We start from the raw sequence: 27,671 nt of genomic DNA on the forward strand, positions 1-27,671 counted from the left end.
ATATTCCATCAGTGAAGAATGATGTTTGTCTCCATCTTTACTCCCTCCCTGTATCTAGTTAGCTGCAATGAATGGTCAACTGGTGATTCATTGGATGCTATTTGGTTTGTTCTGTCAGCTGTTTATTAATCTGAAACTTCCTGTTAAGAAGCAGGGTGTGCTTTTTAAGGAAACCTTACACAGCATAAGTTTTATTTTGGGACTGGATGTACTAATATATAAAGAGGGATCTGTGAAAGTCACTTAGTCCTGTACATAACCTTTTTTTTTGTTTTTCAGCAAAATTTTGTGGCCACTCACTTTGTGTCAGGCACTGTTCAGTGTACCAGTGGTAGGGGAATGAATGAGATAGTCTCATCATCTAGAAGTTTGCCTTCTGCTCCAGGGAGACAAGTGTAATAAAGTGTGGTAAGTACAACCATAGTTGTACAAGGTATGGTGGGATGCAAAGGAGGAACTGGAAAATTCTAGGGGAAAGAGGAGTGAGAAAGTTTTCACAGAAGAGGCTCTAGAAGGGAATTTAGGAAAGATGAGTGGATGACACGACAGAGATGTCACAGATTGGTGACAGTGGAGGGGGACATATTGAATAAGGAAGAACTTGAAAGTAGAAAAATCATTTGGAAGTTACTTAAGAGGTTGTAGCAATGTTTTAGGCAAGAGATCATAAGGGCCTAATTGAAGACAGAGGTGGGGTAAGGAGGAGATTTGATAGAACTTTGACAATAGGATGAGACAGTGAGAGGTGAGGAAAAAAATGAGCTGAGTAAAGGTTTTTGTTTTGGAACACCCGGTAAATTATGTTACCATTAGATAGAAGGGAACTTCATTGCCTATGAAGACAGTGGGTTCACTGTTGGACCTGTTGAAATTCAAGTGCTATGTGGGGACATCATTCATTCATTGGAAATCCAAGTTTGTAGTTTGATAAAGAGGTCTGGGTTGGAAATACAGATGTGAGTGATATCTAACAATTTGGAAGTATGATCCCATTAAAACAGATTGTGTTTTCTGTTTATGGCGCTTGACAAAAGATTAGTGCTTCCAAAGTCTATCGTGTTGATTTTCAGGTAAAATGTAAGTGGATCCCAGATCATCGTGTTTTTCTTTAATGGTGTCAGCTTTTAGTTTGAGGGTTGGGCATATCAGGAAAGGGAAGAAAGTAGTACAAAGTAAAAATCATCTACAAATTAAACTTTAGGATGTTCACATCAATATTGAAAGTGTTACTTGCCTTTTCAGGATTAGAAATGTAAAAGATATTCTAATAAACTATGGAAAACCGTATAGTTGTATTTAATCTTGGATGCTGTAAAATGAAGGTTTTTTTTCCAACAGTGCTTTACTGGTCCCTGGGAAGTTGGCAAAAATGTGAAAGACCTGTCATCTTTTACTATGCAAAGTGGAATTTTCAAGAATATATTTTTGAAAATTTATATATATTTTTTTATAAAATTGTCCTTTGTGCCCAGAAATCTAACCTAAACCTAAATCTAACACTAACACTAATTCTACTATAAATCTACATCTAAACACCCAAATCTATACCTAATTTTAAGCTGAACTTTAACTCTGACATTAACTACAAACCTAATTGAAACCCTAACTCGAAACCTAAATGTAGCACGAACCCTAACTCTAGCCTTAACCCTATTTTTTTGTCACTAACCCTAACCTTAACCCTAGAACTGGCTTTTTAAAGGGTATACCTATTAGGAGGGAGGTGTTCTTTAGGTCTCTAGTAACTAGATAAACAAAACTGAGAAAAGAATTTCAGATTGAGTAATTTAGAAGAAGAGATTAGCAGATTATCTTTAATGACATATCACGATTAGGTAACCTGACCTTTCTGATAAAGATATCCAAAGGTCTGGGTATTATTCCTGGATGTCTACAGAACATCTTGCTTCTGTTCTCTGATTTCAGTAAGTGGACCTAATAAGTGTTACTGTGAAAATACAGTGAATATATCTGAGAGGCAAGATCCAAACCAAGGGTACATTTTCACAGATTTCACAAAGGTGTAAGCTAACCTTGATCCCAGACTCCCAAAAGTATAAGACATTCCTGCTCCAGAAGACACACAGTAGGCTGGGACTCTTCCATTAATTTCTAAATCCCAATGTGACCCAAATCCAGACCTTATCAGCTAGAACTCATCTAGATTGGACCAGTAATCATAGGACAAGGTGCAGTGTTAGGTTCTGGAGATTGTAGAAGTAATATAAGATACCATGTTCCATTCAGAGACGTTACAGCCAAGCTGAGGAAAAATGACCAACATACATGAAGCAATGAGAGAATATGATAGGACAGAACATAATTCAGTGCTACATTATGTGGTATAGACAGGGATAGTGTAGAAAATATTTTCTCTAGCACTTAGCAGCTTGCCAAAACTATATAACATTTGTTTAATCCTTTGTGGGATCTTGGGAGGTTGATATAGGACATTTATAAATGCATATGCAGAAATAGGCTAGAGGAGTTAACTATTTCTCCCCAACTCCCCCAGAAAAAAGCAGAAAAGCAGAGTTTTGAACTCAAGTTGGCCAACTTCAAATGCAATGGGAAGCTCACTCTATTTCATGGAGTAAATGAGACTTGAATTGGGCCTTACAGGACTGAGTAAAATTTAAAGAGATGAAGTGAAACGGAAGAGTATTTTGAATGGGGTAAATACTATAAAAAGAAGCCAGGAAGCCAGGAAATAGGATAGTGAGCAGACAGAAAGGGGAGTGGATGAGGTAAGATGGGATGGGGGGAAAATGGGGCTTTGAGAGCCAGGCAAAAGTGTTTATATTTCATCTAGGGTTTCACTAAGAAGTTAGTGAAGTTTTTAAACTGGATAGTGGCATAAGGAAGGTCCATCTGATAGCGGTGCGCAGGAAGGAATCGAACAAGGAGGGGCCAGAGGCAGGAAGGCCATGTAGGTGGCTCCAGGGTGTGGCTACCAGCAAGGGCCTGGAATGGGTGGCAATAGTATAAAACAGAAATAAATGGTTTTTTCAAAAGGCAATTCAAATAGATAGTCTCAGTGTTTGATTAAGCATGAGAGACGGAGAAAGAAAAAAAAATCAAAGAATTCCAAATTTCCAATACAGTCATACTCTGCATAACAATGGGGATACAGTCTGAAAAATTTGCATTAGGCGATTTCGTCATTGTGGGAACATATCATAATGTGCCCTTGCAGAAACCTAGATGGCATAGGCTGCCTCTGTACTTGTATGTGCTGTGCTTTTGCACGACTGGCAGCGCAGTAGGTTTGTTTGCACCAGCATCATGACTAACATGTGAGTATTGCACTAAGGATGTTACAAGTTATGACATGACTTTACGACAGCTACGCGTCTCTTTTCAGCTACATTATAATCTTATGGGACCACCTTCCTATGTGCGGGCCACCATTAACCAAAATGTCATTGTGGGGCACATGACCGTAACTAGTTATGTGGCCTTAGGCAAGTCGTAGAATCTCTCTGGGCCCCTCGTGTGAAGGAAATGTGATGGCAACCCTCACCTCACAGGTGACTGAGGCTTGTTATGTACGCATGTTGTTTTAATGAAGAGAGGTAATTTTAAAATGTCTAGAAACATAGTCTAAGTAACATTATTTAAAATATGAAACATTGGTAAATATCTAAATGCTCTACCATGGGGGGAAGGAGTAAATAAGTTATGAAAATTTTGTAGAAATTAAAATCACATTTGAAGGACATTGGGACTTAAATATTCACAATATAAAGGTAGGTGGAGAAAACAGGACACAGTGCTATCTGAATATTTAAAATAAGCATATGGATTGAAAAAAGGACTGGAAAAATGTTAGAAGTGATTATCTCTGGCTAATGGTATGTGACTGATTTGTATTATCACTTTTATACTTTGTGTTTTTCTAGAATTTCCAAATTTTTTATTATTTTCACAATGAGAAAAAAATATTTAGGAAAAAAAGAAAGAACCAACTACTACTGCTTAACATCTTTAGATGTGTTCTTGTCCCTTGTAACTGTTTCAAAATACAATAGTACTAAATAATAGGTAGAGAGCTAGCATCCTTCTCTATCTGACTAAGAAAATACAAGTGGAGTGGGATAGATTCTGAGGCCTGGCAGAGAGGGAGAGAGGACACTCACAGGAGAAAGGGAATAGAGCTGAAGCGGATAGAATACTGCACAAACAGAGCAGCGGTATACGCCTCAGCGGACAGGAAACCAGAGTGCCTCTCTGGAAGGTACTCTGGAAGGACCTTTGGGAGCTATTTACAGCTCAGATAAATACAAAAGCAACTCGGGAAGTAGATAAGAATGCAGTTATGTCACAATTGCAAACAATGCTTTGTTGTACAATGTATTTCATTAGGTTTGCTAACCTCAAGGAGACCTTTACCACAATTCCTCTTGGCTTGCCAGTAGGACTGCAAAATGTTTTCAATGAATGTGCATTCGGGAATAATGAACATTGATCACGCGGTGACATTATTGAAGCATTTACGTGTTGAGAATTTTTTTTATGAATTTATATATAACCAAATAGAATATTTCTAGGAAATAAGACCACAGTGTGCCCTTGAAGAAAATAATCATTGAAAACTAATAGAATAATGTATCTTAGAATCTTGATATTGATCCATGATAATTCCTGGCTTTGTGCCAGGGTTTCTTATTTGAGACAATATGGAGTGGTAAAATGCTCTGACTGCACGTTTTCTGCTAAATATGTCATTTCACATGACCTTGTGCTGTCACCTAAATTGAACACCAGGGGGATTATCGTTAACAGATAAGTTTCTGACCGATGGAGCCCTCCTTTTGGTTTATCATTGAAGTTATTTCACTTTTACCTGTGTGTTGTTGTTTCCCACCAAATACATGCAACTCAAAGTTCAGGGGACTCTCTTCAAATATTTTTTCTTCTCCCAGAGTAAAGTCATTGGCCTTGCTCATGTTTACCATCACTGTCTGTTTTGGAAGTCACTCCACCGTCTCACAGGTGAAACACTAGGGACTGCCTGGCGAAGGTTCAGAGTTCTCTAAATACAAAGTTCCCCAAACCCCAGGAAATAACAAATCTGAATGGCGTCAGGGTGCAGTCTCTCTGTCTGGTTTCCTTTAAAATCAGCTTGTTATTAGATAGACCCACATGTGCTAATTTTCTTGGCTGTGCTTACATTGGTAAAAATGGCATAAAAGAAAATGATGACTTTCTCATTATCTCTCTCCCCCCCACCCCAGTGTTTGTGATTCTTGCATATATTGTATATGCCAAGTGGGCAAAACTACTCTGTATAGAAATAGAAGATTTTCCCCAGTTGTAAGATATTTTTCAATATCTTAGGATGTCAAAGGAAACACAGTAAGACGGTTTGCTTATGATATTCCCATGGAGAATGACAGAAACATTAGGAAACCCCAAATTCACAGGTTGATACTAATATTTTAAAAGTTGAACCTCATTAGAGTATGTTTGCATCTTTACAATGTCTGGAAGAGGAAGGTAAACACTCCTGGGAAGAAGGGGTAGGGAATAATAACAGAATGGGAGCTTTTTAAAAAAATATATTTTTATTGATTTTTTACAGAGAGGAAGGGAGGTATATAGTGTTAGAAACATCGATCAGCTGCCTCGTGCACAACCCCTACTGGGGATGTGCCCACAACCAAGGTACATGCCCTTGACCGGAATCGAACCTGGGACCCTTCAGTCTGCAGGCTGACACTCTATCCACTGAGCCAAACCGGTTAGGGCAGAATGGGAGCTTTTTTATGTGACTTATGAAAATGAAACAATTAGGCCTAGCATGGCTTTTCTATTGTAGCCCTCTCATCCTGTATTTTTGCTGAATGAGAGTCAGAATAGACTACAAGCTACGGCACCGTGTGTAATCAAGTGTGACATCTGGGACTCCTTAAGAGGCCACTGTTTCTCTAACTTTAGCTAACCAGTGCACTTCCTGTAGCAAGCTTTGGATTAATGATCACAGCCAAAGGGTCCAATTACCCTCGGCTTGTTGTAGAATCACCCTCCCTTTCACTCTGGGCTGTAGAGGTGTCCCTTGCTGCACTTAGATCATTCCACATTGAAAAAACACACGCACTCTTTTGTGACAAATACAAGCAGAGAGCTCATGGGGTTAGCTACAACTATTTGAAGAAACTTTTACATCATTTTGCAATGAATGATTCCTAATTTGCTTGATACATGTACATTTTACACGACTCAAGATTGTGTGGTTTCTCTGAAGTGTAGAAGAGAATGAGGAAGAAAATAATTTGGAGGTTTTACAGAAAGAAGAGATTGGGATTTTCACTCTGTTGTGGAGTCCTCTGGGATAAACACAGCCATTAACACCAGGCAGCTTAACCGAGTGCATTTTATATTTCAAGTTTCAGATACAACCTCAAAGCAAAGAGGAACCTCTCCAAGAACTTGAGCAGATCAGATGCAAGCCTGGTAAGTCACTGCTTAACTTTGGAACTTACATCTGAAGAAAAACTCTAACAAGAATATATTTTAGGGAGAAATGTTTGGTCCTAAAAAATACTATTCTTTCTATAACCATGACCATGTAAAAATAAGAATTCTCATGTGGTAAGAGAAATGATTTGGGGTATTTTGTTGGGTTAAGAAAAATATTGTTGTTTTACCATGTAAATCTACTATAGCATAAAATCAAATGGTCAGTGGCTTGGTATGTTAGGATCTAGACAGGTTGATGACCCGTAAATTATGCTTTTCTTTCAATATATTCTGAAATATTGACTGGTTGGATATATAGAATTTTCATAAATATAATTGAGGGATGAGTTTATTGGAAAACTCAAGTCCATCCTGATTTAAAGAGATATAGTTCCATTTTAAAGAAAATATTGCTTTGTGCCCTTTATTTAATATACAACTAAAGCATTGAGTTGATGACAAATATATTATAAAGGAAACCTGTGAACAATAACAATATTAGAATAATATTTCATGTATTTACAAAGAAAAGCTGGACATTTAAACTTAAATAAAGAGGTAGAAAAGACAACTTTTTACTTTCTGCTTATCCATAGAAATTGCCTTTATTTTTGTAATCGGACCCACTAAGTTGGCCTTTATATGGTACTTTGCCCTCATCATGCAAGTGGGGAAATACCCACATGTGAAATCATTGCAGTTTATTCCATGTCAGAGAGAAACTTGTTAAGCAGAAATACCAGACAACCAATTGCCATGCAAAGCAGTTCCTAACCACAGGAAATGTCAGAATTCCCTTTAAAGACAAATGATGACTACACAGAATGCATAGTTTATAAATAATAAGAAAATTGTGAGAAAGCATGCCACTTGTGTTATGCTATATGTTTCTAAGAAGAGTAAATATTATAATTAATCAATAACAGTGTTTAAGTATCATAGTGTTAGAAACTGTAAAAGTAGACTTAATTTCAGCCTAATTGCATAATCTCAATTAGATAAATGAGCAGGATATAAGCATAGGAGTGAGATTTCAGGGACAAGTGTTGGGGGAGGGGAGGACCATCCTGGGATATACTTTTGTGATATGAACTGAAAAGATAAGTTTCTCAGGAAGAACTCTTTCAGTCATAAGATGTGACTCCCTACCCCTACCCCCACTTCACCCCCATCCTGGGAATTTCATTTTCCAGAGATGAGGGAAGAAAAGGAGCCGCCTCAGTCACTTTTCTGGATGCTCTCTTTTTGTCTTTGAAAAGGAGGAAATGAAGTTTTCAGAAAGGGATCCTGACCAAGTTAGAGAAACCCTAAAGGGATCTATGGGATTCTAGGTGGTTCATCCTTCGGTGGACCTAAAAATCCCTTACAATTTTATGCAGAATTGCTGTGCATGGAAAGAGAGAGGAGAAAAAAGCTTCCTGCTTTTCGTAAACAGATACAAGTCAGCCAGTGAAATGTAAGAACGCTGTATAGTCAATGCCACCTAACGATGTTTTGGTTAATGATGGATCACATATAGGATAGTGGTCCCATAAGATTCTAATGGAGCTGAAAAATCCCTATTGCCTGTGCCACATAGCCATCATAACATCCTAGTGCCACTCACTGCTCACATGTTGTATAAGAATATAGTAATACAATTATGTACCGTACTTTCTAATGACAATAAACAACTATGCTACTGACTTATGTATTTGCTACACTTTCTCTTATTATTTTAGAGTGTATTCTTTCTACTTATACAAAAACATTTTCTGTAAAACAGTATGCTGTTATGCCAGCAGCATCCTCATACCTCTCATATTTATGTCTCTTGATTGCATAACTTCTCTGGTGCTTGATTTAATCTAGTGTTGTTTTCTAAGTCTAGTGTAGCCTACATGTTTACAGAGTCTACAGTAGTGAACACCAATGTCCTAGGCCTTCATATACATTCACCACTCACTCAGTGACTCACCCAGAGCAACTGCCAATCCTGCAAGTTCTATTCATAGTGTATGCCCTATGTATACGGTGCAGCTTTTCTTATCTTTTATAATGTATTTTTACTGTACATTTTCTATGTTTAGATATGTTGAAATACACAAAAACTTGCCTTTGTGTAACAATTGCATACAGTATTTAGTACAATAACATGCTGTACAGGTTTGTAGCGTAGGAGCAATAGGCTATGCCATATAGCCTAAGGGTGTAGTAGGCTCTGCCATCTAGGTTTGTGTATGTGTACGTGCACTCTATGATGTTCACACTATGATGAAAGCACCCAACAATGCATTTCTCAAAACATGTCCCCATCATTAAATGGCATCTGACTTTAATTAGGTTAGTCTTGCTCAAGCCGTAGTAGAGTCTTGGCCATGAGAGAAACTGAGGCTTACTGAGGTGGCTCTGCATTTGATCCAGGAGGGGTGAGATGAAGACTCATGTGGAGAATCAGAATACTAGAGCATCAAAGTCATAGTAAGGAAGAGAGGTATGTGGACCTGAGGATCAAGGCAAGAAGAAAAGCTGGAAGCTAGAAGTAAAGCTGGTAATGAGTTAAAAGCAGAATAGGGCAGGTTGGAAGGAAGGAATCATGATGAATGATTCTGAATTAATTCGGCTCACAAAGAGTGCACATCGATGGGCTGGCTGAGCTGGACATGGACGGCCACGGTGGCCTAAAGGTGCTGCAACAGATCGGGCACACTGTTTTCCCAATACTGTGGCCAGGCCAACTCTGGCTAAAATCTTATATTTTAGACTAAAGGTTACCTTAAGACATCTTCTGTAGCAAACTCGGTTTCTTCCCAGAAGGTTGCAGACTCTCAGGTGGATCCCATAGCTTTTCTAGGCCATCTTAGCCCTTGAGAACAAAGCATCCTCTGTCGCCATTAGTTACAAGAAGAGTCTCAAGTCTGTATTTAAATGTCCAATCTGGTGAAATAATCAATTGTCAAGCCTCATTCAAAAGATAGGCTTTTCCCTCCCTCCCCGAGGCCCGGTTGATGCAGGGAAGCCTGCAATGGGGTGCTTCCTGTTTATAGAGGGCCGGAATTTTGTTTTACTCTGGGATGGTGGGACACGCAGATGGAGAAATGACTGTGGTGAAGGGAGAAGAGTTTATTCACAGTTTCCTAGAAGAGGTGTGGCTTGGCACACAGAGCCCCGTGGGGAAGCACCGGGGTAGGTTCAAGGTAGAGGAAGGGAGGGGAAAATCAGTCAAGTGCCCTTGTTGTGGTTTCCATGGGGATGGGCAAGGCAGGTAAATTGATTTAGGATTGGTTTGAATAAGTTGAGCAGGCTCTGTCTCTAGTTTTCTGGTACTTGGTCCTGGGGTGATTAGGGCAGGGGGGGATAATGGCTCAGAGTGATGGGGTCTGGGCTTTGGATTGGTTGGTTTGCATATGAAAGGTACTCTCCCAGGCAAGTCTCTGGGATTTATCTAGTTGTGGGTGGGCTGGTGTCTCCAGGGTCAGCAAGGTCTCAGATGTCAAAGCAAGAGGAATGCAGAAATAAGAAGGCATCATTAATGCCATTCTGCCCTCTGTTCCCATCTCACTCTCCTGACTTCCACCTGGACCACCACCTGCAGACAGCTAGTCTGACCTGCCCAGGAAGAGAGACAAGGTAGGTGGAAGCTCTTGAAATCCAGCTCCACACTAATATGTTGTGAGTGCTCTCTGAGTGTGGTGGATTCCCTCAGCTGATTCATTTTCTGGGGGATGAGGGAGCTTTCATGAGCTTTTAAAGACCCCCTCTGGGTACCTCTGACTGGATTTCAGTGAGGTGGAGCTTGACTTGCCTGCCTGGTCATTATCAACTTCTAATGCTCAGCCCCTTTGACCAAGGCTTGCGTTCAGTTTCATTCTGCTGTGGTGAGGTAGGCTTACCCCCCTCCCCCCGCCACTCCCACCCCCTCAGAAGGCCTTGGGGAAATATCCCCTTTTGTAAATGACCCTGTCTGCCTCTCATCTCCCGGCTGCCCCACTGACCCAAGGGGAGAAATGTGCACCTGTGTTGGGCAACTCATTGGTGGAGGGCGGTGTACTCCTAATGCAGCTCTTTCTCAGACTCATCTAGCAGCACATTTCAGACCCCCTTTATGCGTGTGCCAAGCTCTGCATGTGGTTCTGCTGAGGCTCCTCTCCCACTTGGGTTATGTTTGGGGAAAAGCCTCCTTGCCTCCTCCCTGGTGACAGGTGAGGGTGCTGGAGGAAGCACAGGATACCACAACTTGATCTGAAGAAATCTCTCTTCCTCTTCACATCCATTCTTTTTACAGCTTGAGTCGGGTGATGGGTTAAGCTTTATAAAAGCAGTTTTCAGCTCTTACACGCCTTGTATAGGTGGTCTTTGAAATTTGGCAGCACCTGGAACCTATTATTTTTCAGTCTTTGGGGAAAAACTGAAACAAAACAAGTCCTATTCCAATCTCCTGTTAAAATTAATAATAAAAACTACTAATGAGAAAGAGGAAGCACACATTGAATACGATGAAATGTGCTGAGACTCCATAAGCTTTCAGAAGAAAGCCACATTAACCATTTAAAAAGTTAGTCAAACACTAATTTTTTTATGATCAAACTAGAGGCCCAGTGCATGAAATTCGTGCACTGGGTTGGGGAGGGGGGTTCCCTTAGCCCAGCATGTGCCCTCTCGCAGTCCAGGAGCCCTCGGGGATTATCTGACTGCCTCGGAGGTGGGAGAGGCTCTCGCCACCGTCACTGTGCTCGCTGTAAGCCCGGCTTCTGGCTGTGCGGCGCTCCCCCTGTGGGAATGCACTGACCACCAGGGGGCAGCTCCTGCATTGAGCGTCTGCCCCCTGGTGGTCAGTGTGCATCATAGTGATGGGTTGTTCTGCCATTTGGTCGATTTGCATATTAGCCTTTTATTATATAGGATTACAGCATCGGTGACACCTGTTGCCTCAGTAATTTAATGCCATTCCCATGCTCACAAGTCAGCTCAGATATTTCTTTTGTATCAAAATGATAGAAACCAATATTTTTATTGTTGCTTATTACATTAGTAAAGACAAGAGTTTGGTGCTATTTTTTAATGTGATAGAGTAAAATTATTGGAAATTATATGCAGTGGCTATGTTTTGGCCCTTGGCAATATCAAATGATGAAATTAGCGTTTTCAAAACTATCAAGTTCCGCCTTTCTTTATTTTTTAATATTTCTTTATTGTTGAAAATATTACATATGTCTCCTTCCTACCCCCCCCCCCATTGACTCCCTCCAGCCTGCCCCCATTCCCCACCCCAACCCAGGCCTTCACCACCCTATTGTCTGTGTCCATGGGTTATGCATATATGCATACGAAGTCTTTGGTTGATTACCTCCTGTCACCCACCCTCCCCCCTCTTCCCTCAGAGATTCCGCACTCTGTTCCATGCTTCCATGTCTCTGGATCCACTCCCTTCATCAGTTTATTTTGTTCCAACTTTCTTTAGATAAATTTGATTGTCCAGTTATGCTTAAAAGGGGTATTTTGACTCAGAGAATACTTTCTATTAACTGGCTTCTTTAACATTTCCATTCAGAGCAAAGTTTGTAACTGCTGAAGATCTGAGAACAGTATTTCCAATTCTATTCCTAACATATGTTTGCTTTTGGGGGGCATTGTTCTCATTATTTATTACCCTAATTTGTGCTGACCAAATTTTATTAAAACCTGGCTTAATTATGTGGAAACAATTAAAATCTCATACCAATTAAATAAATGTTGGCTACAAAATTCAGGCATTAGGTTTTATTGAGTGTAAGGCACTCAGATGACTAAATTACAGATGATATGTATGAAATTAACCAACATCTCTTACATTTCAGAATGAATTTCTAAAACTTGAGCTGGTTTTCATACACCATTCCTGACTTCCTTTTTAAGTTTAAATTCAATATAGAATTGGAATTATCTTATTTTGTAAACAAGGATCAATATCCATTTGAGTTATCTAGTGCTGCATAACAAATAACCCCAAAACTTAATGTCTTAAAATAATGTCTTATGCAGTATTTCTCATCATTTTTGTGGGTCAGGAATTTGGGAGTGGCTCATCTGAGTAGCTCTGGCTCACAGCGTCTCGTGTGGAGCAGTCTGATGGTGGCTGCTGTGGGATCAGTAGGGTGCTGGAGCATCTGGGGACTAGCCAGGCCTCTCTCTCTGTAGGTGATATCTCCTCATGACTAGTTTGTGCTTCCTTATAGCACAGGAGCCTCAGACTTCTTACATGGTAGAGAGAGAGAGAGAGAGAGAGAGAGAGAGAGAGAGAGAGAGAGAGAGAGAGAAGGAAATTGTATTCCTTATAATGACCTTGCCTTGGAAGTCATTTGTGTCACTTCTGCCATATTCTGTTAATTGAGGCAGTCATCAAATCAAGTTCTAGACTCTATCACTTGATGGGAGAATTAAAACATTCTCAAGAGAGTGTGTGGGGCCCTGGCCAGTGTAGCTCAGTTGATTGGAGTGTCATCCTATATACCCAAAGGTTGTGGGTTTGATTACCAGTCAGGGTACATACCTGGGTTGCAAGTTGCATCCCCGGTCGGGGCACATGTGGGAGGCAACTGATCAGTGTTTACCACATCAATATTTCTGTTTCTCTCTCATCTCTCCCTTCCCCTCTCCCTAAAATCAATAAACATATCCTTGGGTGAGGATTAAAAAGAGAGCAAGAGATTGAGAGAGAGAGCAAGAGATTGAGAGAGAGAGAGTATGTGGGGTCAGGAATGGTGTCCATTTTTAGAAATACAATATTCTACAGTTTGCTCTCTGGCTGCAATAACCCACATCCCCACCATAGCAAAATGCATTCATCCCCTCTTGTAAGACTCCAAAATATCATGCATTAAGGCACCAGGCTTAGGCTTAAGTTTCCAGATCAAGTCATCTAAATCAAGTATAGGTACATCTGAGGCCTCGTAAGTATAGTTTTTTTTTTTTTTTTATTTGCAGCTCCTTGAATAACATTCCTCTCAATCTAAAGACTTGAAAAGTAAAGAGACAACCTATCTGGTCTCTACATATGCAACCTACAATAGTGGGACAGCATAGAATAACTGCTATAGAGGCTCCAATTCAAAAGGGGTGGGGGTGGGGGAGAATAGGAAGAACACAGCAATTCCAAAAACCCATCAGGCACCTATTGCCAGGTTATTGATTAGGGCTCAGGCCTACTACTCTGGGAATGATTCTCTAAAGTTCTTCATTCTCCCCTCTGAGCTCTTAATGTCTCCCTTTGAATAAAATGTAGCCAATTCTGCTTTCTGCCTGTAGAAGTTTTGGGGTCTAAAGTTCTTTTTATTTTATGTTTTTATCCTTTCCTGACCCAGTTGATGCTGTTTCTACTAGTACAATTCTCCTAAAAACCCTGTGGCTCTCCTGTAAATCATACTGCAGTTTATTCAGTAGAAAAATGGCAAAATATTTAAATAGAAAATCACAAAAATGCAAATGGGTCTTAAACATATGAAAAAGGCTTCTCCAAGTCAGAGAAATGTAAATCAAAATTCACTAAGAGAACACAGGGGCTTCTGGAGTGCTAGGAGTTTTCTCTTTCTTCATCGGTGTGCTGGCCACATGGGTATCTTCATTTGTGAAATTCACTATCTGTGTTATGATATATACACTCTCTATATGTGTATTATCTATAATAATAAAAGCCTAAGTGACCATTGCAACCAAACGGACGACCGAACAGGCTGCGTGGGGCGACCAGGCCGGCACGGGGGTTAGTGAGGGGCAACCAAACGACTGAACAGCAGGCTGTGTGGGGTGACCAGGCCCGCAGGGGGGGCAGTTGGGGGCGATCAGGCCGGCAGTAAGGGGCGACCAGGCCGGTGGTTGGGGGCAATTAGGAGCAACCAGGCCGGCAGGGGGGCAGTTGGGGGCGATCAGGCAGGCAGGCAGGTGAGCAGTTAGGACCCAGTGGTCCCGGACTGTGAGAGGGAAGTCCAACTGCCAGTTAGTCGGACATCCCCCAAGGGGTCCGGATTGGAGAGGGTGCAAGCTTGGGCTGAGGGGACCCCCGCCCCCATGCACGAATTTTGTGCACCGGGCCTCTAATACTTAAATAAGAAGTTAAAAAGCAAACTACACCAAGAGCCCACGTCTCATGTATCAGATAGGCAAACATCCCAAAGTTAGACAATATATTCTCTAGAGAAGGCAGTGGGAAACAGGCACTCTTATATAATGCTAGTCTGTATGCAAACTGATAAAACCCCTAAAGAGGGGCACTTTGTAATATCTAGCAAAATCTTTTTCTTTTTCATTAATGTATAAGGAGTTCTTTCCATTGTTCTCCTGTATCACTTAGTCTCTGTTATAACTTTCCCAAAGTTTTTCTCTTCCTTTTTATGAGAAATATTTGTTCCTATACTTCTTCTCTTTTCCAGGTCCTCCCCCTTCTGTCTCCTTTCTCCTCTCTGCCTTTCTGAATATAATTCAGTTTATTGCTGTTTTTAGGTTAAGGTTCTACATCATCTTTTCTTAATTAGAAAAGTGATTAAATTATTTAATATTATTCTCTCAAAAATTGAATTGCTTTGGATTTACATGAAGTCTTTACTTATTTATTTTTTAAACGCTGAGTATAGTCAGTAGACCTTCATTGGAAAAAAATATATAATTCCCCACCATTAAGGTGACAGACCACATACTTGGGCTTCTGTTTGGTTTCTTTCTATATATGCCCCTGGAAATAGCTTATAGTTTGAAACATGTTCTTTTACACTATGCAGTCCCCATTTATGAAAGGTCATTCCTCACTCCCCACATACTGAAGACTATATAATCTAGCACAGTATGATAAAATGCTGCAATATTTTACAATTTTTGCAAAATTTCTTATTTTGCAGTAGTTACAGAAGAGCAGACTATGACTCATACAATTTTCCTGGAGTCATACTTCAGGAAAATTCATGAATTATATGACCTCAACAGTATTTTGTTGGATGAAGCATCAGCAGAAGCTGATAATTTAGAGTTTGAGAGATCTGTTTAGGGAATGATAGCAACATAAATTTCCTCTATAGTTTACATCTTGTGTTTAGCCTTGCAGTTTGTTCTATTCCATATGTACATATATGTCTGAAGTTTTAATAGGAAATTTTTGGTTAACCACAATTCCTGCTCACTTTTAAACAGAGAGTTTAATATCTTCAAAAATTTGACTTTCAGGTGATGTCTTGAAAAACACACACACACACAACCTTATTGATTTCTTAGGCAGAAAATACAGGCCAACTATCAGAATAGATAACCAATATTTTCTTAATCCTGAAATGATAATAGCAGCTAACATTTTTTTAAAATTTGTTTACTTATAGGCGATTTCCTAAGTGTTTTACATTATGTAATTAATTTACATTAATCATAATTTTTGTAACTACCTCATGAGGTAGGGACTTTAATTATTAGAGATAAATGTAAAATTGCCTCAATACATAAATAAATTTAGAGATAAATAAAATTTTCCAGCCAGTGTTGCTCAGTGGTTGAGTGTCGACCTATGAAACAGGAGGTCATGGTTAGATTCCTGGTCAGGGCACATGAGTGTGTTGCAGGTTCAGTTCCCAGAAGGGGACATGCAGGAGGCAGCCAATCAATGATTCTCTCTCATCACTGATGTTTCTGAATAAACTAGAATTCTCCCTCTCCCTTCCTTTCTGAAACCATCTCTGGGGATTTATTTAATTAGTTTTCCTACTCTATTTCTCTCTTCTATTTATTTCTTTGTCTTTGCCTATAAATGTGTCAAGAGTTTTCCTTCCCTAATGTCACACTGTTCCATCCAGTTACTTCCCTTCCCCTCTCCTTTGTTTCACTGCCAAACTTCTTGGTAATGTTTTCTACAATCACTGGTTTCTCTTCTCCCATGTACTTCTCAATCCCTTGAAACCTGGCTCCTGTCCTCATCACTCGACTGAAATAGACATAGCAAAGGTAATCCATGACTAAGGTCCCGCTTTTGGCGGGACAGTCCCGATTTTTAACAATTTGTCCCGCGTCCCGCGGCGTTTTAAAAAAGTCCCGATTTTTGGAAAGAATGCACGACAAGCTAGGGAACGGCGGGAGAACGGGAAGGGAATATACGGTTTTCGGCGGCCATGTGGCTATTTAGCCAGGATATGAGTTTCATATTATTTTTGTTAATTTTATAATGTTAAACTTTAATAATAACAAATAATTGTTGAGAACTGATTATTGAGAACTGCTTATCAAAGTTCGCATTGTTGATCAGTTGTTAGAATTCGACCACCATTGTTTGGACTTAATGAACAATGGCATTTTTGGGGATTGGCAACGACGAAAACATTTTGTAACTGTCTCTCAGACGATACACATCGTACTGCGTGCTAGTAAGCTAGTTAAACAAGTGATGTCATTACAAATCAGCTATTCAGATGATTTAGGTAAGTAATTTATTTATTTATTTCATAAATACATAAATTTTCTTGAATTTAGCAGACAGTACTCGTATTATTTATATTTTATAGTGGCGGCAAAAAGTCTAGCGCCGGCCTTGAAAGTGACACTTACGACTTACGTTACGGCAAATTCATGACCTTTTAAACAATGACAGCAATCTACTAAAAAAAATTCACTCAAATGAGAAATATGCCAAAGAATAAAATAATACTATTCATAATTTTTTATTTATTATATTTGTAAATTGTACTTATGTTGAAATTAAAAAAATATATATTACAATACTATTTTTGCGTTCTATGAAAATTTTTGTTGCTCCATATAGACCAAATTTTTAATCAAGAACCCCCCCTCCCCCTCCCTGGTCAATGGTGTCCCGCTTTACCAATGTTAAAATCTGGTCACCTTATCCATGACCTCAAATCCAGGGTCCTTTTGAGTGGTAGTATTTTATTTTATTTCATTTTTTCCATCACCATTTACCTTCTCTATACCCTCTTCCACCTCCACCCTCACCCTTACAATCACCACACTGTTGTCCATGTCCATGAGCTCTATCTATATCTATCTACTATCTATCTATCTATCTATCTATCTATCTATCTATCTATCTATCTATCTTTTTCTTTTTTTGCTCAATCCCTCCTCCCAGCACCCTGAGTGGTCATCTTACTGAACCTCACTGCAACCTCCCTTCTGAAAACTCCTCCCTTGGGCCTCTGAAGCCGCTCTCTTTTCCTCCCTCTCCACCTCATTTCACCCTTAAATGTCACCTATAGTTCTTTCCTGGTTTCACTTTTAGCTGGGGCTGAGGAGATGGACTTGGCAATGGCTCCTATTGTGTTCTCTCTAGTGACTCTTCTAGGCATGGATCCTCCGGTGGTTTCCATTTCACTTCTCCCCGAGGGTATTCTAGAAATTAGAACGCTTCAAAACATCTGGCACTCCACTCCAGAAGTTGACAGTTTTGTTTCCCTCGTTGCCTGGCCCTAATAAAGGAAGGAAGTGACTTTTGGTGACAAAGGCCTTGGTCGTTCTCTTTGTCATGTGCTGGCTATTGAAAAGGATCAGAACAAAAGAGGGTTTTATGAGGATATGTAAAACCTTGGAGCAGCTCTTGCCTCTGGGCCCTTTTGATGAATTCAGAATGTATATTGGCACGACATTTTGCTACATTTAGTCTATGAGCCCTGTGAGTCCCGATTCTCAGTAGAAGATGTGGCTGCACATTCCATTCCAAGTGAAGAGTCATTGCATAAAATATTTTTGAGGCACAAGTGCTGTATCTTTTACTTAGAAAACAGCAGTTCTTATTACAAGCTACCTACTACCTCTTTACTGCAGCATTGGGAAACATCCAGGGACTCACCCAGTGGAGCCTTCCTGTAGTTTCTGGGTTAGCTTCCCTTAGAGGCTTCTCCAAAGCTGAGTCATTCATTTATGCTTCAGATTCATGTGTAAAGACTGCAGTTACTTGCCTACTTCTCATTTTAAGTCGTCCTTCCCCTTCCACTTTGTTTTTTTCTTTTCTGCCCTTCCTTCCTTTTTGCTCATGGGACTATTTTGCTGGAAACCATGAATAACCCTGGAAAAATTGCACTTTCAAGGTTCTTTTAAAGAACAGAAGACACAAATGACAGAAGTTGTGCAAATGCTAAACTGAAGGGGGGGAAAGTTCTTGAAAAGTAGCAAAGAAGCCTGAGATAATATGTAAGACTTGTGTACATCTCATGACCCTGAGGGAGGACAGCAGAGAACCTGTCCCAGAAGCTCCAGGAGCTCCAAAGGCCCTCCCTGCCCCCGTGGTATCAGGAAAGAAAGAAACCTAATCACCCAGAGAGGTAGATAAGTTTTAGACTCAAAATTCATTTCATGTTGCATTCTTTCATGTCTTAGTAAAGTTGACTTCCAACACTCATTAAAGCCCCATTTTGTTTTGTTTTGGTTTTTTTTTGGAGGAAGTAAAGATATTGATCTTACCAGGCTCAAATGATCCCTTGGCTTTCCTTCTTTTAAATTTAATTTTTAGAGGAATGTGAACACTCTTAATACTTTTCCAAAAAACATTTACTTAGTTCCTCTTTTAGGTCGTAAAGGTTTATCAGAAGACCCTTCCTTTTTACTCTGTTTTCTACTTTTGTATATTCTAGATAGTTTCAAGGGTTTACACAGGGATAAAACAGTTTTAATTTAAGATGGAAGTGACTTGGCTGGGAAGGAGTTGATCATGCTAATGATATTATATATTGTTTGTCCTTTCCTTCAGTCTCCCAAATATTTCCATCCACTTACATCCAAACAAAAAGTTGTCTACTCCTTTGTGTTTAGTTTTGCATCACAGTTCTTTTTCAAGTCAGATTGCTCACTAATTACTCTGGGAGTTTAAGTTGCCGGGTCTAATCAGATGCCACCCAGAATCTGAAACTATGCAGCAGCATCCATCCTTTAGAATAATCTGCAACGTCAGCTGCAAAGTGCTTTTCATGATCTTCCTTTCACTTTTCATGCTCCAAGGTTGAATGGCAAACAGCAAGGAAGCTATCCTTTCAGAATTCCCTTTTCCGTGGAGTTAGTCTAGGATTTATGTTTTAGATATCAGAGAACATAGCAATTTCACAATTACCCGTCTTGCTCAATAGCAGATGTGAGGACAGACCAAGAAATGTGCTCTTCAGTGGTTTCCTTTCGCCTGCTTTATAATAATGGATCCCTGTAATCAGTTAAGAACTTTGCCTCGCTGCCCTAACCGGTTTGGCTCAGTGGGTAGAACGTCGGCCTGCGGACTGAAGGGTCCCAGGTTCAATCCTGGTCAAGGGCGTGTATCTTGGTTGCGGGCACATCCCCAGTAGGGGGTGTGCAGGAGGCAGCTGATTGATGTTTCTCTCTCATTGATGTTTCTGGCTCTCTATCCCTCTCTCTTCCTCTCTGTAAAAAAAAAAAAATCAATAAAATATATATTTTTTTAAAAAAAAGAAAAATAAAAGAACTTTGCCTCGCATCAGAATCGGCGGGAGGGCTTGTTACATACAGATTGCTGAGGAGTTTTAGATTCAGTGGTTCCGGGGAAGCCTGAGAACTTGCATTCCCAGCACGTTCCTAGGTGATGTGATGCTGCCAGTACAGAGACTGCACTTTGAGAACTGCTGCTCTGTTTATAATATTACAGCGTGGTCATTATACAGCAGACCTAAATCAGTTTCTACTTTCACTCTTTGCATATGGAAGAGAAACTGGGAAGTTAATGTGGGAATTTTTGATGAAGAACACATTGACAAAAAATTATATATTTAAAAACCTACTGTCTCCTATGACCTCAAAAGTGTAACACAATGCATAAAATTACCTGAGATGAAGAAGCCAGATCATCTTTTTCTCAGTGAAGTTCTGCTAGGGTTTGCCTCTCTCTGGTTTTGCTTTTGCAAATGGACCATAAGGTTTGGTATCAGATGGATATTGTTGAGGTGGGATCCATTTATATGCAAAACCTATCCAATCAGCAGTCCAGTTGCATCTTTAATCCGGTTGGTCTATTTGACATCACAATACTTAGTTATCTATCATCCACCCAGCTGACAGGATCGAATCAGGACGTGCTCCTACAGCCAAGTCATAGGTCACTCAGTGTCTTTCTCTGGAAAGTTTACCTTTGGAATTCAAACACAACTCAGAGTCCCTGTGTCATTATTCAAATAAATGATGCAAGAGTACCTCAGAACATGTTTGCATGGTTTGGACTCACTTTATTTATTTGTTTGTTTGTTTATTTATTTTGATTGGTTACAGAGAGTAAGGGAGAGGGCGAGAGAGATAGAAACATCAATGATGAGAGAGAATCATTGCTCAGCTGCCTCCTGCACGCCCTCTGCTGGGGATCGAGCCTGCAACCTGGGCATGTGCCCTGACCGGGAATGGAACTGTGACCTTCTGATGTGAAGGGCAATGCTCAGCCACTGAGCCACACCTAAGGAACTCACTCTATTTATTTTTTTAAGCTTGAGGTGTTTACCGCTTTTGAAGCACCTATAGAGCACTAGTCTTCTCTTTTATATTCTCCTCGTGATATTTCAAGTTTTTAAAAAGCTCATATGTCAGAAGAGATAAGAGGTCAAGGTGCTGTCTCAAGCTCAAGCTCAAACACTGTAAAAAAGTGAGCAAAGACAGCACCTTCATACTGGAGCTAGGTGTGGCTATGGATGTCCAGCCCCCAGAGCCTCACAGACTCGTGCTGAGGGTGGGGTGGGGGGTTGGGGTGGGGGGTCCTGGCCCACGGGGATTGTGCCGTATGGGACTGGCACTTGCTGTGCAGGGGCTGGTGAAGAATACTGACACTGGTTGAGCCTTAAACACACACAGCAGCAGAAGTGCCTAAATATTTTTTTTTTGTTTTAGCATTTGGTGTCCTGAGTCTAATAGAACTGTGCGATCTCTGTTGTTTAGACCTGGGTCTATGTTAACAAAGTAATCTTAGAGAAAAGTCGGGGCAACAAATCAGCACTATTACATGGGGTTATGTTGTCAAGCATGTTCTTTCCTTGACCCACCTCATCTGATTGCTTCCTTTCACTTTTCAAGTGGGGATTGAAAGCAAGGTAACAGTTGCCACCAGGAAAAGACAAGAGTTCTAGCCTTTGCTTCTTTCCTTCTCCTCACTTTTGGTCTCTGGTTCTACTTCCTAATTCTCCTTTTCACCACCACCTTTCTCTTCTAATATAAAATCACTGTAAAGTCATATACTGATTAGTCAAACTGCACAGGAGAAACAAGCCCTTTATTTTTATCGCTATGACTAGAATAGATCTATCCTCAATGATATTTGCCAGGTTATCCAGTCTCCCCCCCTCTCCCCCCCTTTTTTTCTTTATTATTATTTTTTCTCAGTCTCACACTGAAGTCTCCTCTGGTTTTCCAACAAACTCTCTGCTGATTTTCATAGCCAGATGCCAGTGGGGCCCTCTTACTGGCTCTGGTTCTCTGGGGTCTAGAGCCTGGTGTTGGGCTCAAACACATAGCTCCTCAGAAGGGACCTTTGCAGCTGAAATATCCCTCCAATTTCCAACCATAGCATGCGGGTACAGGGCCAGCCCTTTCTGTGTCACTGCCCTTCCTACTAGTCAATGTGGCTTATGTGAATCTCCGATTTATAACATCTCAGCCGTCAGTTGGTTATTCAGGTTGATTGTTCTGGTTTGGTCCTGGGAGGAGGTGAGTGTAACTTCCACCTATTCCGCTGTCATCTCGCTATGCTTAAGCACCAATTTATTGATTGCCTGTCGTCTGTCCTACTAGTTTAATGATGCAAAAAGTGAATGATAGTGTGTTTTTATGATTGTTCTCAAACAATGGCTTATTTAGTAACCTTATAACAAAATGTCTTAAGCTTGACCAAGGCTAAATTATTTTTCTTTGCAATCTGCCAGGGCTATAGTTTTACAGTAATTTAAAAACAATGTCCTTTGAGGGTGCTAAGACTAAATGCCAGTAAACAAATCAACTTGAAAGCAAATAACAAGGATTCACTCTACTAATCAGCTATTATAGAGTAGTTAATAGCCACCATCCTCAGATATTTGGGCCTGAGGTTAAAAAGGCAAGGCAAGAAATTCTCTCCTTCTTAAGCATTCCTATTTGGAACCACATAAACATCTCATAACAGGTTCAACTTGTCTCCACATAATTTATGACCTTGTTCTGGCTCAATATCATGCCTCAACAGTGACTTTGAAGAAGTAATTGTTCAGGAAGGAGACCAGCAATGACGTCCTATCCTGTTCTGAAAATGAAGCTGAGCAAACCCTGAAGAACAGAATGTCCCTCCCGAGACTCATGGTAAAGCTGTGTGGGGTCCCCTCAGAGACTATTTAGATCCATGTCACACACTCCCCACTTTGGAAGGCCATTACTTACACTTTTGTGGAAAAGGGGCTCTGATTTAGGCAGAGAGATTCAGACCAAGACTCTTTGGGAAAAGACCTCATAAATCTTGAGAGTTCTCAAAGGTGAGGGAGGGCAATGTCAGAATAGGCTGGGATTCTACAGAAGAAATATTTTGAGAATTGGCTTCAGGTGAGGACTCAGGAACCTGCTGGCTTAATTTGGAAGATGTTGCCTGTCATGCCAGCCTTTTTTAATGGGACCTGTGATAGTCATAGCTCTGACTATGACTTGTTAGAATGAGATAGAATGGTGGTAATACATATGTATTGGTACATGTTTTACAATAGAAAGAAAAATAAGGTCAGCATGAGATCTTCAGTACTTTTTCTTGGAGGGGTAGGGAAATTTAAAGACACTCAATAGCTAATTATTAATTGATTTAAATGTAACTTTTCTTTTTAAAAAAATATATATTTCTTTATTGATTTCAGAGAGGAAGGGAGAAGGAGAGAGAGATAGAAACATCAATGATGAGAGAGAATCATTGATTGGCTGACTCCTGCAGGCCCCCAACTGGGGATCGAGACCGAAACCCAAGCATGTGCCCTTGGCCGGAATCAAACCTGGGACCCTTCAGTCCACAGGCTGATGCTCTATCCACTGAGCCAAGCCGGCTAGGGCTAAATGTAACTTTTCAATCCAGTTAAAATTCTGGTGTTCCCTGGTTTGATGGCCACTCTGAAAAGAAAAATGAAAAGGTCTATTGTTTTTTCCCTGGTCTCTGGGATAGGAAGAGACTGTGGGGTAGACCAGTGGTATGGGAGCAGGAAAGAGATGAGAAAAGCTTAATCCTTTGAAACATTTTCATTCTAGTTTTATTTATTGAAGATGCAGATTATGATACTGAGAAATCTTGAGAGTGGAAAGGAAAGCATGTTTTATATACTCATTATTAGAGAATGCCACAAGCGCAGGAGCTATGATGCCTGTTTTGCAAAGGAATGCAACAGAGGATGTAGAGTCTAGGGGGAGGCAAGGGAGGCACTCATCTTGGGTGCACACTTCAAGGGGATACCAGAAACCTGAGTCATCAATATGCTTATTTTGATGACTCCGGTTTTTGACACCCCCTTAAATTTTGTGACCTAGTCAGGTGCATCACTCCCCTTGTCCTAGTCCCGTTGGTGGGCTCTCTAAGGAACTGGATTAAACTGCTGTGAACAGGGTTATAGAAAGCAGAGTTCTCAGGCCAGGGGTCAGGGAGGCTGTCTCAGTTGGTTTTTGATTTCTAATGGGGACTTCTGGGATATAATTATGTCAAGTATATGTGACTCAATGGACTCTTTGAAAATGTAATGCAGAAATCCCATACTTTCAGAAATGTAGTTAGAAAATGTAAGCTTAACTTCAATATGTGTAGTAGGTTGAATGGTGGTCCTCAAAAAGATCTGTCCATGTCCTAATTCCTGGAGCCTGTGACTGTGACCTTATTTGAAAACAACAACAACAACAAACAAACAAACAAACAAAAAAGCCTTTGCAGTTGTAATTAAGGTAAGGATTTTGAGATAAAGAGATCATCATGTATTATCCTGGCGGGACCTAAATCCAAAGACAAGTGTCCTTATAAAGGTAAAACAGAGGTAGATTTCACAGACAGAAGAGGAGCAGGCTCTGAGAAGAAGAGGCAGAGATTGGAGTGATGTGGCTATAGGCCAGGGAACACCAAGGAATGGCAACAGCCAACGGAAGCCGGAAGGTTTTCCCCGAGAGCCTTAGAAGGAGCACAGATTGACTTGCCCCTTGATTTTGGACTTCTAGCCTCTAAACTGTGAGCAAATAAATTTCTTCTGTGTTAAGCCACCAAGTTTGTGGTGATTTGTTACAGCAGCCACAGGGAACTATCCAATGTTGGCAATGAACTGACAAATAATAGCACGGATATTGAGATTTTCATGTTACTAAGGGGGGTACTTGAGAAGTGTTATCCTCCATATACTAAAAAGTCTTGAAGTTTAAACTGAGAATGGGCCTTCAGTAGGGTGATCATATAATTTATTGATCAAATCAGAACACGTTTTAGGAAAGGAAGGCATACTACCAGTGGTTACACCTGGACAACTGGCCTGAATCCTGAACCAAGTGACCTGTGTGATTATGGCTTAAGGCAGTGGTCGGCAAACTCATTAGTCAACAGAGCGAAATATCAACAGTACAACGATTAAAATTTCTTTTGAGAGCCAAATTTTTTAAACTTAAACTTCTTCTAACGCCACTTCTTCAAAATAGACTCGCCCAGGCGATGGTATTTTGTGGAAGAGCCACACTCAAGGGGCCAAAGAGCCGCATGTGGCTCGCGAGCCGCAGTTTGCCGACCACTGGCTTAAGCTATTAATTTCCTGCAAATTAGTGGTCACTGGTGAGTCCGTTATTGGAGCCGCAGTCTCAGTGTATTCATTATAGATGTTCAAGGAATTTGGGTGTATGATGTAAACACTGCAGGGCATTTTGTTAAGTAGATCAATTAGAGAAATGAGTACTGTGTGGCCTTTGAAGCAAGGGTTTTATATGGCAGAAATCACCAAGCAGACATTTATAAAAAGCAGTGACTCTGACTGCTTCGGAAACCTGGCGGAGCAGCCGTGCCTGCTCGGAACTTTGGCAGGCACTGCAGAGCTCCCGGGCCAGCTCTCCAGTGTCTTCAAAGGTGGTTTAACTGATACATTTGTGTGTGTTTATCATTAGCTGCAGCATTGGCCATTCTGTCTAAGTCTCATGGTGTTTTAATTACTACATAGGCAGAGGAGCTTCCGCATTTGGGCAAGAAAAGTAGAACAAAAAATATATTTTCTAATATCAAGGTGTACACCAGATTCTTGTGTCAATTCATTTAGTAGGAAAGAATTGTGACTTTTTAATCATACAGTGCCACATACTTTGGCTGTGACATTGTTAAGTGGAACAATTAGTTTTATGTTTTGGTTTAGAAATCAGAGTTCATCATGACAACATAGCACTTAAACTTTTTATTTATATTTCTCCGGTTTAAACTGTGCTAAATATGCTATAGCAATGTTTTGTATATTTCTAAGGTATATCAATGAGGAATATCTAAGACTCAGCAAGTCAATTAAAAATATTTCTGTGCGCCAACTACTGCTGGGCACTCTGTTAAGTGCTGGGGATACGAAGATGTGAGCACGTTCTCCATCCGTCCCACTCTCTGCCCTCTCCCCCTGCTCTGTGCCCTGGGAGTCTGCCCTCCACGCACGGCTCCCTTGTCTTCCCGCTTCTGGTTAGGGTGGGCTGCCCTTGCTCAGACTGCCAGCACTTCTGTTCCTGTGGCTTTCTCTGATTCCAGAAGGGTGTCAGTCATTGGTCAGGTCAGAGGTGGTAAGTAGGTGTTGCTGGTGGGGGAGTGAGAGAAGGAGAGGGAGGATCCTGTAGGATTTCGTTCATTTTCCTAAACCCTGCTCTCATCTTTATAAATAGTTCCTTTGTTTACTAATTTGAGGGGCCGGGATCCTAATACATGAACAGACTCACCATCAAGGCACTCACATTTCAGCTGGAAAGACAGATATATACACAGCTGACTGTAACATGAAGGCCTGTGCAGGGGGATGCTGGAGCACCGAGGAAAGAATGATGACGTCTTCCCTGGAAAGGCACAGGGACAGGGACAGGGACAGGGTAGTCTTCACCCAGAGGGAGCTTTGGGCTGCTGGGGATTCGGAGGTGCGGGATTTCCTTGCATCTTTAGAGAACTCAAGACCTCAGAGACCTTGGGCTGTTTAGGTGAAGATGGTGGCGCAGGCTCAGGAAGAAAGAGGAAACTCCTAAAGACCCTTATGACTTTAGAATAACGTTATGTGGTGAAGTGAGCAGTGAACCCGTTTGAGTTCAGAAAGCCATTTGAGTGTTAATTTCTAAAACTGTCACTAACTAACTGTAAACATAGGCAAGTTTCCTAACCTCAACTGCCTCATCTGCCTAGTAGAGAGGATAATCCCTACCCTTTCTCTTGGGGGATTTCTGTGAGGCTGAAAATGAAATAGTGTTTGTAAAAAATGATAGAGGACCACAGCACTATACCCATGGGGAGCATGTAGGTGTAGGTAAATACGGAATGAGATTAGTCATGGGTGGATAATAATTGAAGCTAGATGGTAGATGCATGGGACTTCATTATACACTGTTTGCTCGACTTGGGTATGTGTTTATGTGAGCGCACAAAATGTTTTATTTTGAAATTCACTTACAGAAAATTTGCAAAGAAAATTCCTAAACACCCTTTACTCAGATCCCTCAATTGTTGAAAACACCCCTCTGCCTTATGCTTTTCTGTATGTGTACATATATGGATGCATGTGTGTATGTATGTATTTCTCTCTACTGAACAATTGAGAATGTTGCAGACATGATGTCCTTTACCTCTATGAGTAGATATTTCTTACAAACAAGTTCATTCTCTTACATACCTATAGTACAATGATCAAATTCAGGAAATGAACACTGATACAGTACTGATCTCTAATCTACATATCCCACTCAGATGTCACCCAATGTCTCGCTAATATCCTTTATCCCTGAAGAAAAGTAATTTTCTTTCTGCTCCAGAATCCAATCCAGATTGCAATGAGTTGTTGTTTGATCTCTTTAGTCTCCTTAAAGCTGGAACAGTTCCTAAGTCTTTCCTCATCTTTCATGACCTCACCTTCAAAAAATACGCAGGCCATTTATTTTGTAAAATGTCCCTCAATTTAAGTTTGTCCAATGTTTCCTTATGATTACATTCAGATTATACAGTTTTGGCAGGAATATCATAGAAGTTGTGTTCTCAGTGTATCATATCATGAGTCACACCATGTATGTTTGTTCCATTATTGGTGATTAACTTTACTTGGTTAAGGTTA

The 27,671-nt window shown here is 40.5% G+C and overlaps 1 protein-coding gene across 7 annotated transcripts in view; it reads left to right on the forward strand.

Annotated features, from left to right (window-relative positions):
* Positions 1-249: 249 nt before the first annotated feature.
* Positions 250-27,671, forward strand: part of PSD3 (pleckstrin and Sec7 domain containing 3) — a 517,431-nt gene continuing 490,009 nt past the window's right edge. For 2 of the 7 annotated variants that reach the window (XM_079778598.1, XM_079778601.1), the window contains exons 1-2: positions 256-408; positions 6,390-6,456. The gene's annotated coding sequence lies outside the window, so the exon portion shown is untranslated. Of the gene's footprint in view, positions 409-6,389; positions 6,457-27,671 lie in introns of all 7 variants that reach the window. The other 5 variants (XM_079778602.1, XM_079778603.1, XM_079778607.1 and 2 more) reach the window with 4 other exon arrangements.

The sequence above is a fragment of the Cnephaeus nilssonii genome (genome assembly GCF_951640355.1).
Source record: "Cnephaeus nilssonii genome assembly, chromosome: 8".
Taxonomy (NCBI): Eukaryota; Metazoa; Chordata; class Mammalia; order Chiroptera; family Vespertilionidae; genus Cnephaeus; species Cnephaeus nilssonii.